Source organism: Chrysochloris asiatica, unplaced genomic scaffold, assembly GCF_000296735.1.
Source record: "Chrysochloris asiatica unplaced genomic scaffold, ChrAsi1.0 scaffold00004, whole genome shotgun sequence".
Classification (NCBI taxonomy): Eukaryota; Metazoa; Chordata; class Mammalia; order Afrosoricida; family Chrysochloridae; genus Chrysochloris; species Chrysochloris asiatica.
The window spans coordinates 8526171-8543326 of NW_006408522.1; positions in this window are offsets into that span (position 1 = coordinate 8526171).

Below are 17156 nucleotides of genomic sequence, written 5' to 3' on the forward strand. Positions count from 1 at the left end.
CTCTCTCTCTCTCTCTCTCTCTCTCTCTTTGTGTGTATATACCAGCCCCCTGAGGAGTACAGAAAAGAACTGGGGGAAAGTGAATCAGAAATTTTCACTGTCCACTTAATCATTCTGCCAAGGAAATGGTGGACACTGGCCCACTTTCCTCACAGGTTGGTTCTTAGCTTGTTTGACAAAAAACGAATGTTCTAGAATTAGGATATGATACTGACCATGGCTATAGTAATACACCTGCAAGACATTAGTACACAAATTGGCTCATTTGCAACTCATAGCAATTCTCTGTAGGTAAGTCTAGTTCTTAGTAGAATCTGTGGTCCAGAGAGGTTAAGTACATTGTCGAAGCTTATGCAACTAGAAACTTGCAAAATGAACTTAAATTTAGGCTTTCTGACAAATATCTTTCAACTATGCCCCATTAATATCCCATTCATATGTCTCCAGTGGAGGAAAGCAGGAACTTCCAAGGTAGCTATTTTCATCTTTGTGAGAACCAATAGACACAAATGTAGATCCTCTTCCCTCATGGTAGATAATGGCACTCAAGCCCAGCAATAAACCAACTTGGAAGCTGTAAGTTGTGGACTTGGGATGATAGGCAAAACAGCTTGGAAGGGAATGAGGAAAGCGTTTATAATGAGAAAAGCCTGTGATTTCCTTGCAGACTATTATATAAAGGTAATGGGATGGCAGCCGATTCAGAAAAGTCATTCTGAGAAATGGCTTGTGCTTCAGGCCTTACAAAATGAGGGCCACACACTTACTCCTAACATTATTAGAATATTCCAGTAAAGAAGGGAATGCAAATAACAGCTGACCCCTCCCCCCGCCCCGTACCCCCAATCACAAACGTTGTTGCTGTTGTTAAGTGCCATCGGGTCGATTCCGACCCATAGCGACCCTGTATAGGGCTTCCAAGGAGCAGCTGGTGAGCTTGTTTAAATGGCTTGGCAGTCTGGCGCATTAGCCCACAGTGCCACACAAGGTAGACTCCCCCAAAATACTTCAGTGAGCCTTACTGTGCTCATTGCTTATAAGCGGTTTACCAATATTAACTCATTTAACCCTTATAACAACTCTCGGAAGTAGGTATTGTTTTTATATTATTCCTGCCTTCAGATTAGGAAACCGATACTAAGAGACGTTAAGCACTATAGAGATCATAAGATTTCTCCATCTCTTGAAAAAATTTGCTCCAGAAATTTGCTTAAAGCTTTAGGTTTTACGAGCACTGAAGGCTGTGCTTTGCTTTTAAATAGTCACAGTTGTCACCGGCAGTTTGCTGTGTAGTGAGCTCTATGCTGAGTGCTTTGCACAACAATCCCAGGAGATATAAACAATCCCCCCCTTCCACCTCCCCCACACACCTATTTTTTTTAACAGACTTGAAACTGAAGTTTAGAGAAACTAAATAAATAGGTGAGGGTCATACTGCTAGTGGCTGATCTCTGATTAGCTATTGGTCTCTAAAAATCTATGTTTTGACCTATGACACGGAAGTATCTCCTGATTCTCAGTTGTTTCTTCTGACCTGTAAGAGCATCCTAAAAGCTGCAAACAGAGTTGAGTTGTCTCTGTGGGAGACTGGGCCATGTCCTGATTGCCTTTCTCATAGTAGAGGAGTTGGCAGTTAGAAAGAAGGAGAATGGTGGTTTTGAGAAGGAAAGCCCACAGTTTACCATTTCCATTCAATTCATTAATAATTACAGGTCACTGACTATAAATTTTCATTCAATTGGTTATTTCACAATTAAAAACAAAAAAAGAGAGTGTATGTTACTTGTAGCTGCCCTCAGGAAACTCACAATCTTATTATATTGACAGGGCATTTGCATAAAATATTTGATAATTCATATCAACTTCAGAATTTGTTGCTCGTTTGGACAACCTAAAATTTTAGGATTCTCTGTGCCAAATATGTGTGGTCTAGACAAGATCCAGCAGTCTAAATTCCCGTTGTTGGGCACAACTCCCTCGCCTTCCACCACTCTACTCCTTCACCCAGAAGGGACTTTTTACTCCAGCTGCAAGACCACTAGTCCCTTGAGCCCTCTGTGTCCTTCTACCCAATGCACCATCTTCTGGCTCCACTCTGCATTCTTCCTGACCAGGATCCAATGGTCAGTTACTCTTTCCTTTCCTAATAGAATTTGTTCTCCATCTCCTCCTACCACCAGAAATGTCTTCTACTTCTCTCTGGGTAACTGCTAGTGCCTGTTTTCCTCATTTCCCACATCTGAAGAAAGTCATGAAAAGAGTAGAAATGAGGTTCACTAAGTGTTCCTGGTCTATAGTACCCCAACTCTCCTCTCCATAGATTTATTGTCAACTTCCTGTTTCAGTCTTCATAGTGGCTGAACCAACTGTCCTCCAGCTTTCCCAGACGCCTACTCCTGTTTCCATCCCTTGCTCTTTTATGGTTCAAGACTATGAAACTCAAGAACTTTCAATGTACCCTCTTTGGATCCTAGAAGATTTCAGTGCTTTTGTTTTGTGTTGTTTACCTTCTTGCCTTAGTACTGTGATGGAAAAAGAAGCTGCTTCATTCTTTCGGGATTTAAATTCTTCAGTTTGTAAGAAAATCCGTTGTTAATATGGGATGTGTTTTAAGAGGAGATAGATCTATTTCACTATGTTTCTCTTCTTGCTGCTGCTTCTGACTTCCTTCCCTCAGCCTAAAGTATGGTTTTGTCTTTCTAGTTGTCATTAACTTGATTTTGACTTATGGAAGCACCATATCTTACAAAGTAGAACCATTTCACAGAGTTTTCAAGGCTGTGATCTTTCAGAAGCAGATGGCCAAGTCTTTATTCCAAGTGTCTCTGGGTGGCTGTGAACTACCTAACTTCTGGTAGTTAAGCACTAAACCAAAACCAAACCCACTGCCATGGAGTTGATCCTGACCGACTCTACATAGGGTTTCTGAGGTTGTAAATCTTTACAGAAGCAGAAAGCCTCCTCTGTTTCCTATGGAGTGGCTGGTAGATTGGAACTGCTGGCATTGTGATTAGTAGCCCAGCATGCAGCCCACTTCACAACCAGGGCTCCCTTTTCCTGAAACAGACACGCATAAATAAAAACGTTCTAGCTCTCCTATCCTTCAGTTGGATTCCTGGTATGGAGCTGTGGGATCAGCACTAGACTGTGAACCACAAGGTCAGCAGTTCAAGCCCACCAGCTGCTTCTCAGAAACCAACTCAATGGCATGTACAACAATAACAATCTCCAGTTACATATAGTCTTTTAAAATAAAAGTAAAAATGCATTTCCTTATCACCTTCTTCCTCCTCAGTCTATTGTATTGACTTCTATCCTTGTTAACCCATGGAAATCATATCCTGTGATTTTCTAATGTTAAAATGATTTGTTTTGTTCCAGTCTTGCTCCTGTTTGATGACTACTAGATGTTCTCTCTGAAGATGCACCTGTAAAGGGTGCATCTTTACACTCAGACTGGCCTTCTTGGTCTATGCTTTGGCCATCCTACTTTTCCCACCACGTCTCCATCACGCAGTTCAGCTAGAGCCCTCACTGGACCCTAAGTGGGCCCAGTACTTGTCTACCTCTGCACTTTTTCTAAACTGAATCTTACATTTGGAATTACTTGTTTTCAATCCATTTCCATCTGTCAAAATCTTCTACATCCTTCAGTGCCCACTCATATCACCTGTTCCAGGAAGTCATCCATGATTTTCCTCCATCAGATCTCCCTTTATCTTTACACCTGCCTCCAGGTGCACTCTGTGTATACCTTTGTTGTAGGGCTTTTCACATTCTGCCTTTTAGACGCTGATCTTTTCCTGTGGGCTGTAGCTTTGAGCACCCAGGCTGACAAGGGAGGTCATATTTGCTGTTATCATTGCTTGGTAGGGCCCTGAAGAAAAGCAGGGGCTCAGTGCTTTTATTGGTGAGTGAATGATTGAGTATTGACCTTTGAACAGTAAAAAAGAAATAAGCACAGCCAGACACAACAGATCATATTTCATAAGGAGCTATGCATTATTCCACTTATTTTCACAATACTTCTACGAAGTAATTAAAACAACATCTATACAATAGGCCTTAGAGCCATCAAGTACGTTGCCAGAGGGCGCACAGTTGAGAATGGGCTGAGGTGAGACTCACTTAGATTGATCTTGGCTAAAGCCAATCCTTTTAACAAATACCCTAGTAGCATAGTGGGTTATGAGTTGGGCTGCTAAGTGCAAATTCAGTAGTTCAAATCTACCAGTTATTCCATTGGAGAAAGACAAGGATTTTGACTCCCGTGAAGATTTATAGCCTCAGAAATCCTATACAGGGTCACTATGAGTTGGAGATAAGTTGGTGGCAAACCCCTACTACCATATTGTTTCTATATTAAATTTCATTTTCTAGATTTAAATGCCTTCATAGAATTCCTATTTAGTCTCAATCATTTGAACCTAGAGCTTGTGTTCCAATTCCAGTCCCTGATTGGACTCCTGATTTGTGACTCATGCCGCTCAGAGGCACCTAGCGTTCTTGTCATTCTCTATGGCTCGTTCTCTTAGTATCTGAAGGCAGTCGGTAGATGTTTCCATCAATATCATCTAGAATCTCATATTCTTCATGAAAAGCTGTTGATCTCACCTTCAAAACTCATCCCCGGTCTCCTTGAACAGGGTGAAGTCATATGTTCTCTTATTGACCTGGTGCACGGGAGAACTTTGCCTCCTTCCTTGGAGGGGATAAATCCACACATGATAGATTGGATGCCTTCAGAAATAATTACCTTACAGAGCACTATAATCTCCAATGTATAAGTTCATTGATAGGAGAAAAAAATAAATGAGTAAATTCTGCCTTCCCAAGGTTATTTTATTTCATATTGTATTGTGGGGTGAACATCATTGCCTCTTTTGTCATGGTGGGCTAGACAGGGCTAGACTATTGAACAGAATGCTTTTGAATAAACAGTGATAGGGATTGAGTTAATATTGTCTGCCAGTTAGTAATTGCTTAGTAATTTATAAGTGCAAAATGGCATGTGCTACTGTAAGTTGCACAGTGTATTCGGTATCATTGTCCTTGAAATAGCATCTCAGTGGCCAGACATTACATCCAAATGCTTTCTCCAAGCTCATACGGAAACAGGAGGTGGTATTCTTGCTAAACTGTCAATTGAAATGAAAATGGTTTAAAGATTTAGCCCATTAGGGGCTTTCTATCATGCCATCAAAGTCCTGGTGTGGCCTGTGGGTTAATGCTTCAGACTGCAAAGCCATTTGAACTGCAAGGTTGTCAGTTCAAGCTCACCAGCTGCTCCTCAGAAACCCTCTACAGAGTCATTATCAACTGGAACTGATTCAATGGCACTTCACAACAACATCATGCCACCATGTTCAGGTATAGTCGGATCTCCTTTAGGATTTAGCACTTCCCCTCAGTCTTCATTTACGGGAAAGTTTCTCTTAAAAACAACTGTTACATTAATATTTTTCAACCAAGAAATTAATTTGGTAACTTTAATCTAGTAATCATTTTTCTAGGAGCTCAGGTAGCGTAGTGGTTACAAATCGGGCTATAAACCTTGAGGTCAGCAGTTCGAAACTACCAGCTGTTCTGGGGGAGAAAGATGAGGCTTTCCGCTTCCGTAAAGATTTACAGCCTCAGAAACCCTGTACAAGGTTGTTATGAGTCAGAACCGACGCCATGGCACATAACAACAACAACGATCATTTTTCTACAATTATTTATGATGGATAATAAACTTTATGACTTAGATAATGAGAAATGTGTTGGCTTCATAAAATAAGCACTGGACTGTGAGCCATAAGGTCTGCAGTTCGAGCCCACCAGCCACTCTGGGTGAGAAAAATGAGACTTTTTACTATTGCAAAGATTTAGAAAACTTCAGAAACCCTCTGCAGGGTTGCTATGAGTCAGAAGCAACTTGACAATAACAACACATGTAGATATTGGGTAAATTAGGCAGCAGAGTGGTATGACGGAAACATGTAGATTCTTGGAGTTTGCTCAGTACATGGAGATACATTATCATCATTTGTAGACCAAGTTTCTTTGGCCTCTGTGCCAACACTGGTGACCAGAAGATTCCAAGAGAAACCCCTTGAGGGCCTGTATATACATTTGTCCTACTCTCTTCTCCACCTCATTAATTAAAGAAACTGCCTCTTGTCAGCATTGTGTTAAATGACTTTGATTCAGTGGCCAAAAAGGGTAAAATGAGTTCTTTAATTGTACCAATTCACAGTTTAATTGTGGAGATAAGATATAAACAGCTCATTGTGTGTGTGTGTGTTAAGAATCTAACATATACACGTGACAAAAATGGGCTAGATCAGGCTTTGACAAACTTTGGTCCATGGGCTAAGTTTGGCCCATCATTTGTTTTTATAAATAAAGTTTTATTGGAATGCAGTGACACTATTTGCTTGCTCATCATCTATAGTTGCTTTCCTGCCACAGCAGAAGAGCTAGTAGTTGCAACAGGTATTAGGTGGCCCACAAAGCTTAAATTTGTATTACAGAGCCCTTCGCAGAAAACGTCTATGAGGCATGATCGAGACTCACTGAGGAAGACTTTATCATTAGGTGGGCATTGTGGGTCAACACTGCAAAGTCTGTTTGAGCTGTAAGGTCAGCAGTTCAAGTTCACCAGTCACTCCTTGGAAACCTTATACAGGGTCGCTATGGGTCAGAACCGACTTGATGGTACTTAACAACAACAATAACAGAGGTAAGAGTTACAGTTGCTGACGATTTCAGTTTTGTTTGTTTATTAGAAGATCAAGTGAACTGCATTATAATACTAGCTCTACCACTTAATGGATGCAAGACTCGAGGCAAATTGGACTTTGGTTGTTTTAGCTTTGAAATTACAAGGAAAATTTTTATACTATGCGTATGACCTTAGCTTGTGTTTGTGAAGGATGTCAAAGTGAGCATTGTGTACACTGAAAAAAAGTCAAACTCTGTGACCATTGACACCAAGCGCTTCTATGTGGTGGACAGGCCATCTGGCCAGGGAATGAGGCTGAGGGCAGGAGTTAGGATTTTTTTAAAGGCGATGGTAGATATTTAGGGATTTGAGTTTAAAAACAGCTTCTGAGTGAACTGTTAACCCATGAGTATTTTACACGTGGAAAATAGTTTACACACACTCTAGCAATTCAATACTATCGGTTAAACAGTATCAGTGGAAAAGTCCAATTGAGGTGGAAAAAGTCATCATTGTGCTTATAAAAGTTAAATTACACGCAGTATTCCTTTGAAAAAGGAAATTCCCTCTAATGTTGTATTTCCCCCCTCCCCTGATTTGAAGGTTCTTTAAAAAACATTTCTAACAGCTGTGTTGCATGACCCCTTGAAGCACATCATTTATCTGGGAATCACATTCATTTTAATGTCATTTCACCCAGGAAGCAAGACTTAAACCCACATTTTCTGATCCACTTAGGTGATAATATTCTTCTGAAAAAAAAATCTGGCTGGCGAGAAGAAGATAATTTAATTTAAAGAGATTAGATATATTGCTTGAAATGCAAGTCCCCCAGAATTTGACAGCAGAACAAGACCAGTAACAGGAAACTCATCTTGCCTCCTTGCTAATACATGCACCAGGGAATTTATAAGTTAGGCCGTCAGTCTTTGCTCCATGAAGTAATGTCAGTGTCGTTGATTCTTAAAATCTGACATTCATTAAAAGCACCCAATGTGGAGCTGTAGAAGGATTTTTGACAAATCAGCCAAGTGTCACCATTCTGTAAAGGATTATAGAGTGATGCGTTTCGACTTTGAGCTCGTTCTTTAGACTGAACAGAGCTTGTCTTCATAGAGCTCATGAAAGGTTGAGTGTCATTGCCATTCAGATGGGCTGCTTTCCCTTTTTCATTTTCCATCAGAATTAAGAGGAAATTGGAAAGCAGAGTAGACCCAACACTTATTATTTATTGTCTAAGAGCCAGGTAATGTGAAGGTTATATCTCTATCTGCCTGACTTTTATCAAACATATAAAATTATAACACATATCTGTGTGTGTGTATGTTCATCTATCACAATAACGTATGTTTTAGATGTTATCATTTATGAAAATTTTATATATAAAGAAACCGGGGCTGAAAGAAGCCTGGTCATTTCCTCAAGTAATAGGGCTGGATTGAAGAGTATGTTTTAAGCCCTTGGTAGAAAATTTATCAGTTACTAAAAGTTACATTCAGGATTACCTTGGTCAGGTTAATCTCCCCACTTCAGTCTTCGTAATGGAACTAGAAATCTAACGGCCAGTCGTCCCTTCCAGCTTCATCTTTTCTTCAAAAATCTTTTGCAGAGACATCATACTGGTATTTATTATTTGGTAAATAAGCACACACCTGTGCCTGCCCCCAGTTGTGTTGTTAGATTGGAAACAATGCCGCCTGTGGCTCCCGGTACCCTCCCCTCTCATTACAGTCCATCCTTGGAACACAATCATTTTCTGTGTTATCCAAAGGTGTCATTACAGGGTGCCTGCTCTATTGTTAGTGCAGCGTCAGCAGATTCCGTTTGGAACGCCCCACCCCCATGAGGGGGCTATAACTAGGCCATAAGAGTTCCTTTGGGGCTACTGCATTGGGTAGGGACAGTGTTGTGTTCCTGGGGAGCTGTTTCCAGTGGCCTATTATCTATAGCTTTAGGTCCCAATTGAATAAATCTGTCTTCCATTTACAGAGTGTGTGTATTTTTTGGAGGGGGGTAGAGATGGGCAACTGATTCACAATTTGTGATGGAAAAGTAAATTAGAATACCAGGAAAGGTTTTGGAGCGGTCAAAAGAAGATAAGCCACAAAATGAAAAGTGGAAATCAAAGCTCTTTTATTGTAATTGGAGGTTTTAAAATGAATATTGTTGGGCAGAAGTATATTGTTGTTAAGTGCTGTCGAGTCAGTACCAACTCATAGGGACCCTGTATAGGGTTTCTGAGGCTATAAATCTTTGAGGGAGCAGAAAGCCTCATCTTTCTCCTGAGGAGCAGCTAGTATGCTGGAACCTGTGACACTGTAGTTCACAGTTCAGTGTTCCTCGTTCAGAGCCATTGTGCAGAAATATATGTTCTAGTGAATATTTTATGATGGAACTTACTCTTCTTGGAAATAGTGTAGTGAGAATTCTGAGGTTTGAACATAGTGGTATTTCAGGGCCACAAGCCTTCCATGCAGCAAGGTCCATGTTTTCCTGGTAGCATTGCCTTTGAATAAACTATGCTTTTTTCCCACTAGCTTCAAATATTTTTAAATTGAAAAATAGAAAAGGTCATTTTTGCAGCATTCCTTTAAGTAGCAAGTGTATAGATCTTTAGCCATGAGACTAATTATTACCATTTTATGGTGTGACACTGTAGGATCAGCACTGGATTGTGAACCACAAGGTCAACAGTGTTCAAACCCACCAGCAGCTGCTCCCTGTAACTCTCAGGGTTGCTATGCGTCAGAACTGACTTGGTGGCACTTAACAACAACATTGTTAGTTAATCTCACAAGTACTCTTGATTAAACAGTCCCTGGTGACACCCATGGTTAATTGCTTGGCTACTAAACAGAAAAGCTGGTGTTTGAATACACCAAGAGGCTTCTATAAAAAAGCAATCCAGGCAATGTGTTTCTGCAAGGTCACTGCTATTGAAAATGCTATGGAACACAGTTCTACTCTGAAACATACGGGTTCACCATGAACAGGAGTGGGTTTGACAATAACTGATAGCATACTTCTAAAACAAAGACTATGAGAGTCCTGATGGAGCTCTGGTAGCGTATTGGTTACGAATCGGGCTGCGAACCACAAGGTCAGCAGTTCAAAACTACCAGCTGTTCCGCGGGAGAAAGATGAGGCTTTCTGCTCCCGTAAAGATATATAGCCTCAGAAACCCTGTACAGGGTCGCTATGAGTCAGAACCAACTCCACGGCACACAGCCACATGAGAGTCCTGATATGGTACTGTAGGATAAGCACTGGAATGCTAACTGCAAGGGCATCAATTCAAATCCACCAGCTGCTCTCAGAAACCTTTTACAGGATCCTATAAGTTGGAACCAACCCCACCTCATAACCAACAATGGCAGCAAACATGGACTCTGGAATCAGGATGTCTGATAATTCGGACATTAGCAGATCTTCCCACAATTTATGAGCAGTGCAGGCTTGAGCAGACTAGTCAATCTCTTTGTGTGTCTATTTCCTCCTCTGTAAAACATCTGTCTCATAGGTTGTTAAGAAACATAGTGATTTCATGAGTTATTATAATTATTACTATGAAAATAGCTAAAAGTATCTGTCATTGTAAAAATGTTAACGCTAAACCTCACAGAAATTGTATAAAGTATATTAATCTTTATTTCACAGTTGATACATGACGACTCAGAGGGTTAGCTTGACTTTCTTGCGGCGCTGTGGGTTAATGCGTCAGACTGCAAAGCTGTTTGAACTGCAAGGTTGGTAGTTCAAGTTCACCGGCTGCTCCTCGGAAACCCTATGCAGGGTTGCTATGGGTAGGAATCAACTCGAAGGCAGTTAACAACAACAGATCAGGAATAGTAGCGTTAGATCGGAAATCTCTACAGGAGCTGCCTGGTCAGTTCACATGGAGAGACAAGAACAGGAAGCTGTTGGGCAGACTTGTGGGTTTTCTGAAGCAAGAGTCACAGCTTCCTTAGCTGAGTAGCTCTTTAACATATCTGATCAGAACTTGTTGGACAATTGAAGGCTTTATAGAAACATCACACCAGAACTAACAAAGGAATACAATATGCAGTAGTATCTTGTTGTTGTCAGGTGCTGTTGAGAAAGTTCCGACTCAGAGAGATCCTATGTACAACAGAACAACACACTACCCCGTCCTGCACCATCCTCACAGTTGGTTCCATGCGTGAGCCCATTGCTTCAGCCACTGTTATTAATAATTAAGTGCCTGCTGCATCCTAAGTCAGAGATTTAGATACTGAGAACCCTCCCTGCACTCTGAGAACCCCAGGACCCTCAGGACCCCCAGGGAAGGTCTTTTCATCAAGGGCGCCAGGTATAAGTACAGAATATATTGATACTCCCCCACGTAGTACACAAAGTTGTTGTTGTTTTGTTAAGTGCCATTGAATCGGTTCCAACTTACAGTGACCCTGTATTGGGTTTCCAAGGAGCAGTTGGTGAATTTGCACCTCTAACCTTGTAGTTTAAACAGATCTTGCAGTCTAGTGCATTATCCCATAGTGCCACACCAGGACAACCTTTGTTACTGTTGTTAAGTGCTAATGAGTCCGTTCTGACTCATTGCGACCCAGTATATGGTTTCCAAGGAGCAGCTGGTGAGCTTGAAACACTGACCTTGCAGTTCAAACCGACTTTGCAATCCAGCACATTACCCTGTAGCACCACACCAGGGAAGGGAGTAAAGACTGTTGTTGTTGTTAAGTGACATCAAGTCAGTTCTGACCCATAGTGACCCTGTATAGGGTTTCAAAACTAAAAGGATTAAATAAAAGGATAATCAGGCTAGAGAGCTCCTTTGGAAAGAACTTCCTGGAAGATGGCAAGCTTGGAGGGATGAGATGATCTTGAATGGCAGGCATGATTCCCTACTGTTGTGTCTTTGTCATCTTGTGTACCCGCTACACCTCAGAAACAGCCAGTCTTAACACGTTTCTGAAATTAAAATGGATTGAATTGAACCATGCTCCAAAGATGGAATCTAGCAAACTGTAGGCAGAAGTCTGCAAGGAAGAGGTGGAGTTGATGCAGGAAGAGAGTAATTGAAGATAAGGTGTCTGTGTGTGTGAGGAGCTGAGTGAATTAAGGGAGGGAGAGATCCTAGGGTGCCCCTGCAGCTCACAAAAAAAATGAAGCCAACCATCAGGCAATGTGCACGATTGAGGGAAGTACCATAGAGAGCCTCTCGGAGCTCACAGGCCACTGAGATGGAGCCATTAAGTGATGACTCACACCAAATGGCCAGGATCCAGTGTTCATCCCTTAACAGTGTGAACTGGAGTCACTCAGAAGAGATGGTGTCTTCTCTCCTGGGAATGGAGGCAGTTGGAGAGGGTCTATGAATAGGGGGGATTTGGCATAGGTAGCTAAGGGAATTGCTACATGACTAGGAAACTGTTACCTTAAAAAAAAAATTGTCTGATGATGTTTCCAGGTGCTATGTGCACTTAATGAGGTGAAGTAGAGAGAGGCAGATGCTGACCAGAAGAGTAAGAGTTACTAAAAATAACTACCATTTATTGAGCATTATATTATAGTATAGCTCAGGCACCTTGTCAAGCACTTTACATGACTTATCTTATTTGAACCATACTAGAAACAAACCCTATACAGAGTCATTATGAGTTAGGACCTACTTGATGGTAATTAACAACAAACAGCAGGAAATGTTTATTGAGTATATGCTGTGTGTGCCAGGCATTGTTTCAGGCACTGTGGGTTCAGGCAGTGAAAAACAAAACATGAACTTTCTGACTTCATGGACCTTTTGTAGTTATTCTCCATAACTGAAACTCATCACAACCCTATATAGGGTTTCCAAGGAGTGTGTGGTGAGTGTGAACCACAGATCTTGCAGTTCAAACCACCCTCTAGGTCCAGTGCTTATCCTACAGTGCCACAATAGGATTCCTACTACATCTGTAAGATAGGCTGTTTTTTTATTCCCATTTTATGAAGGAATCAACTTATGTATAATACAAAAAGATTAAATAATTTCATGGTTATATATAAGTGCATTAAGTTTGTAATGTGGTAATTACTGGGTCTCTACTGTGGTGCTGTGGGTTAATGAGCCAGACTGCAAAGCCGTTTGAACTGCAAGGTCGGTGGTTCTCCTCGGAAACCCTACACAGGGTCACTACAGGTCGGAACTGACTCGATGGCATTTAACAACAACAACTACATAAAAAGGACTCTTGGTGAGATGCTGGTAGGATCAGCACTGTACTGCCAATCACAAGGTTGGTGCTTCAAACCTACCAGGTGCTCCTTGGAAACCCAGTATAGGGTCACTATGAGTCAGAACCGACTCAATAGCACTTAACAACAGCAAGTACATAAAGAGACTAGGGTTGGTGCTGAGGAGACAGAGAGAGATATAGGAGTAAGATGTATTATCTGGCCAGAATAAGCTTAGAGTTGAATGGGAAAGATGAACATGCCCACAATAATTATGTGGTGGTGGTGGTTATGTGACGTGGAGTCGGTTCTGACTCATAGTGACCCCATATACGGTTTCTGAGGCTGTAAATCTTTACAGGAGCAGAAAGCCTCATCTTTCTCCCATGGAGGAATTGGTAGTTTTGAAGTGTTGACCTTGCGGTTAGCAGCCCAACTCATAACCACTACTCTATCAGAGCACCACAATAATTATATATCAGTGTGATATATACAAGATTTGAGGAAGTAAGGAGCAATGAACTTTGGCTGTGGTTTGGGGAGATAAAAGCATTGAAAAGGGTTTGGGAGGCAAGAGGACATCTTGAATAGGTAGCAATCTTATGCTCATCCAGTGCAGAGGAGAAGAGGTGGGAAAGGAAGCTGGTCTTTGCTGATTATTTGCTTTGTATGAGGGCTTCACATATTTTTTAAATGGAGTATGAAATGCCCATTTGAAAGCGGAGTTGGGGCAGTGTCTGACTTCCTCTGACTTGACCGGGGGAAAGGAGACCCAAAGTCAACATCATCATAGTACCGATTCAGATGAGGTAGAGGTCTGACATGTCTTCACCCTCTAATCTTCCTACCAATTCTGACACCAGCCGTCCGTCCCATGCCACTATTTACTTCTCTGCAGGATTTAATGGCCATGCAGAATGCAGACTGGACTCATGATTATGGGGTTTATTAGGGATGCCAACAGGCTACAAATCAGGACCAGAAATGCTCGGCGTATAGCTCTTCTATCAAGATGGCCCCTCTCAGCTGTGCTTGCAGACAGATCCAGGCCCTAAGTCTGTGGCCTGCTTGGCCAGTATTAAAAGATGCTTTTAGCTCTTTTCTCTCAGTCTCATGGCCCCTTGGTCTCTGCCCTGCTTGGACAAGTATGGTGGTGATGGTGGTTATGTGCTGTGGAATCAGTTCCTACTCACAGTGACCCCATATAAGTTTTCTGAGGCTGTTAATCTTGAAGGGAGCAGAAAGTCTTCTCTTTCTCCCCTGGAGCAGCTAGTAGATTCAAACTGCCGAGCTTGCAGTTAGCAGCTCAGCTCATAATCCACTACATTACCAGACGTCCGGAGTGCCAGAGCTCGGGCAAGTGTAGCTCTGCCAATAAATGCCCACTCTGTTAGTAAGACTCAGCATGACGCTCTAGCTCTGTGGGTGGATGAACCCAGCTCTCCGGATTAAGTAAGTGCCTGCAGGTATGTCACTTGCCAGTAAACCTCTGAAGGCACTCAGGTTTCTCACTCTGTGGGCAGGGAACCTCACCACTCGGACTCCAGCTCGTGGTTCTTCTGCCTCTGCTGTCACCACTTCATTGTCATCACCTCTTCATCTCCTGGATCAAGGCTATTCAGTGCGCAGGAATCATGTGGTCCAAAGGATGAGCTCTGCTCCTGGCCCTTCCTTCGTCATGGCAGTAAGAGTCCCTTTCTCCTTCTGAGACAGTGCATTTTAAGCCTTTGTTGTTGTTAAGTGTTGTTGAGCTGGTTCTGACTCAGTGATTCTGCATAGGGTTTCTAAGCAGTGGTTGGTGAGATTGAACCACCAACCTTGCACTTCAAACCGACCTTGCAGTCCAGCGCATTAACCCACGGCACCGCACCAGGACTCATTTGAAGGCTAGTGGGATCCCAAACTGACCAATCCCCATGTTAGAGCTCCATACACCCTAGTTGCATGGTTTCACCCCCCATGGGTGCCATGTACTTTATTTACAGTATCAACCAATGAATCATTTTCCTTGTACTAATTAGGAACTGTTACATAGACCAAGAGGCAGTCTTTCAAAAAGATTGACGAGATATTACATGATTTAAAATCAAGAAAGGTGTGCACCGGGGTGGTATTCTTTCACCATACTTATTCAATCTTTATACTGAGCAAAGAATACAAGGAGATGGATTTTATGAAGAAGACTGTAGCATCAGTATTGGAGGTAGACTCACTAACAACCTGCAATATGCAGATGATGCAACCTTGCTTGCTGAAAACCAAGAGGACTTATAATACTTACTGATGAAGATCAAAGACCACAGCCTTCAGTATGGGTTGCACTTGAATAAAAATAAAACAAAATTCCTCACCATCAAAATAAACAGAGAAAAGATTGAAGTTGTCAAAGACTTCGTTTTGCTTGGATTCACAATCAACCCTCATGGAAGCATCAATTAAGGAGTTTAAGGACGTGTGGAATTAGACAAATACTCTGCAGGAGACCTCTTTCAAGTGTTCAAGAGCAGAGATATCATATCAGTTTGAGGACTAACGTAAGCCTAGTCTAAACCCTGGTATTTTCAATTACTTCATATGCATGTGACAGCTGGACAATGAATGAGGATGACTGTAGTATTTGAGTTATGATGTTGGAGAAGAATACTTAAAGTACCGTAGACTGCCACAAAAACCAACTAATCTGTGTTGGAAGAATTACAGCCAGATGATCCATAGAAGCCAGGATGGGAAGACTTCATCTCTCATACTTCAGACATGATATCAGGAAGGTCCATTTCCTGGAGAAGGACATCATGCTTGGTAAAATGGAGGGTGAGAGAAAAAGAAGAATACCCCTCTCCCCCAATGAGATGAATTGGCACACTGGTAGCAGCAATGGACTCAAGCTTAACAATAATTGTGAGGATGGGGCAGGACCAGGCAGTGTTTCATTCCTTTGTGCATTATTATTTGGAAAGATCCATGGCACCAAACAACATCAAATCCATTCTCCTTGGTGGTCCACAAACATCTCACATTTGTGTGGTCCTAGAGTCCTGGTGTGGCACTGTGGGTTAATGTTGTGGACTGCAAAAAGTCATTTGAACTTACAAGGTCAGAGGTTCAAGCTTACCAGCTGCTCCTTGGATACCCTATATAGGATCACTATGGGTTGTAACTGATTCAACAGCACTTAACACCAACAATAACCAGTCATTGGAGTGCGGTGGCTCTGCAGGATAAGCACTGAACTGGGAACTACAAGGTAAGTGCTACAAGCCCACCAGTAGCTCAACAGAAGAAAGATGAGGCTTTCTGCTCCAGCGGAGAGTTACAGCCTCAGAAACTCTGTCCGGGGTTGATATGAATCAGAACCGACACGACAGCACTTAACAACAACCAGTCATTAGGAATCCTGGTGGCACTATCAGCTAGACATTGGGCTGGTAACTGCAAGGTCAGCAGTTTAAAACCCAGCAGTCACTCCCTGGTAGAAAGATGAGCATACCTAATCCTAGAGATGGTTACAGTCCCAGAAATGCTATGTAGGGTCTTTGAGTTGCAATTAACTTGATAGCAATGAGTTTGATTTCATTTTAGAACCAGTCCTTTAGTAGAACTTAAAGAGACTTTAACTTGAGGAGCCATATCAAGTTACTCACTGCACTGCGGCATAGACAGAGTATTTACAGCATATATAGGTGTGTCATTTTATACAGTGTACAAGAAAACAATAAAGACAAATGTACACCTAAGCACAGCTTATGGAACGGAACATCACTGTATAGGTTTTTAATTTTTATTTTGGTAAAATTATGCACAGCCAAAGATACACCATTTGAACAATTTCAGTGACATTGATTATGTTCTGCAAGTTGTGTAACCATTCCCATGATCTTTTCTGACACTCTTAACTGTCATCGAATCTTTCTTATCGCTGTTGTCAATTGGATCTCACATAGATAATTCTTTCAAAAGAGCAAAATGCTTAAGGCAGACATACTTAATTAATAATACTTAAGCTAAAACTACTGTTTGGCTCAAAGAAGACTTCAGGGGATAGTTTTGGTTTAAGGTTTAAAGTTGAATGATTTTATCACATAGTTTTAAAAATTAGTCTTTTAAGTAAGCTAGAAAAAGTTGAGTAAGTGGCACAAAATCACAGTAGATGGTAAATCCTGGACTTTTTAATCAGAGTACTGATCTGAAAACTGTGTACTATGGGAGTCAGCACCCTTCCTCCAATGGGACTGCAACAACCACAGAGGTGCTGCCT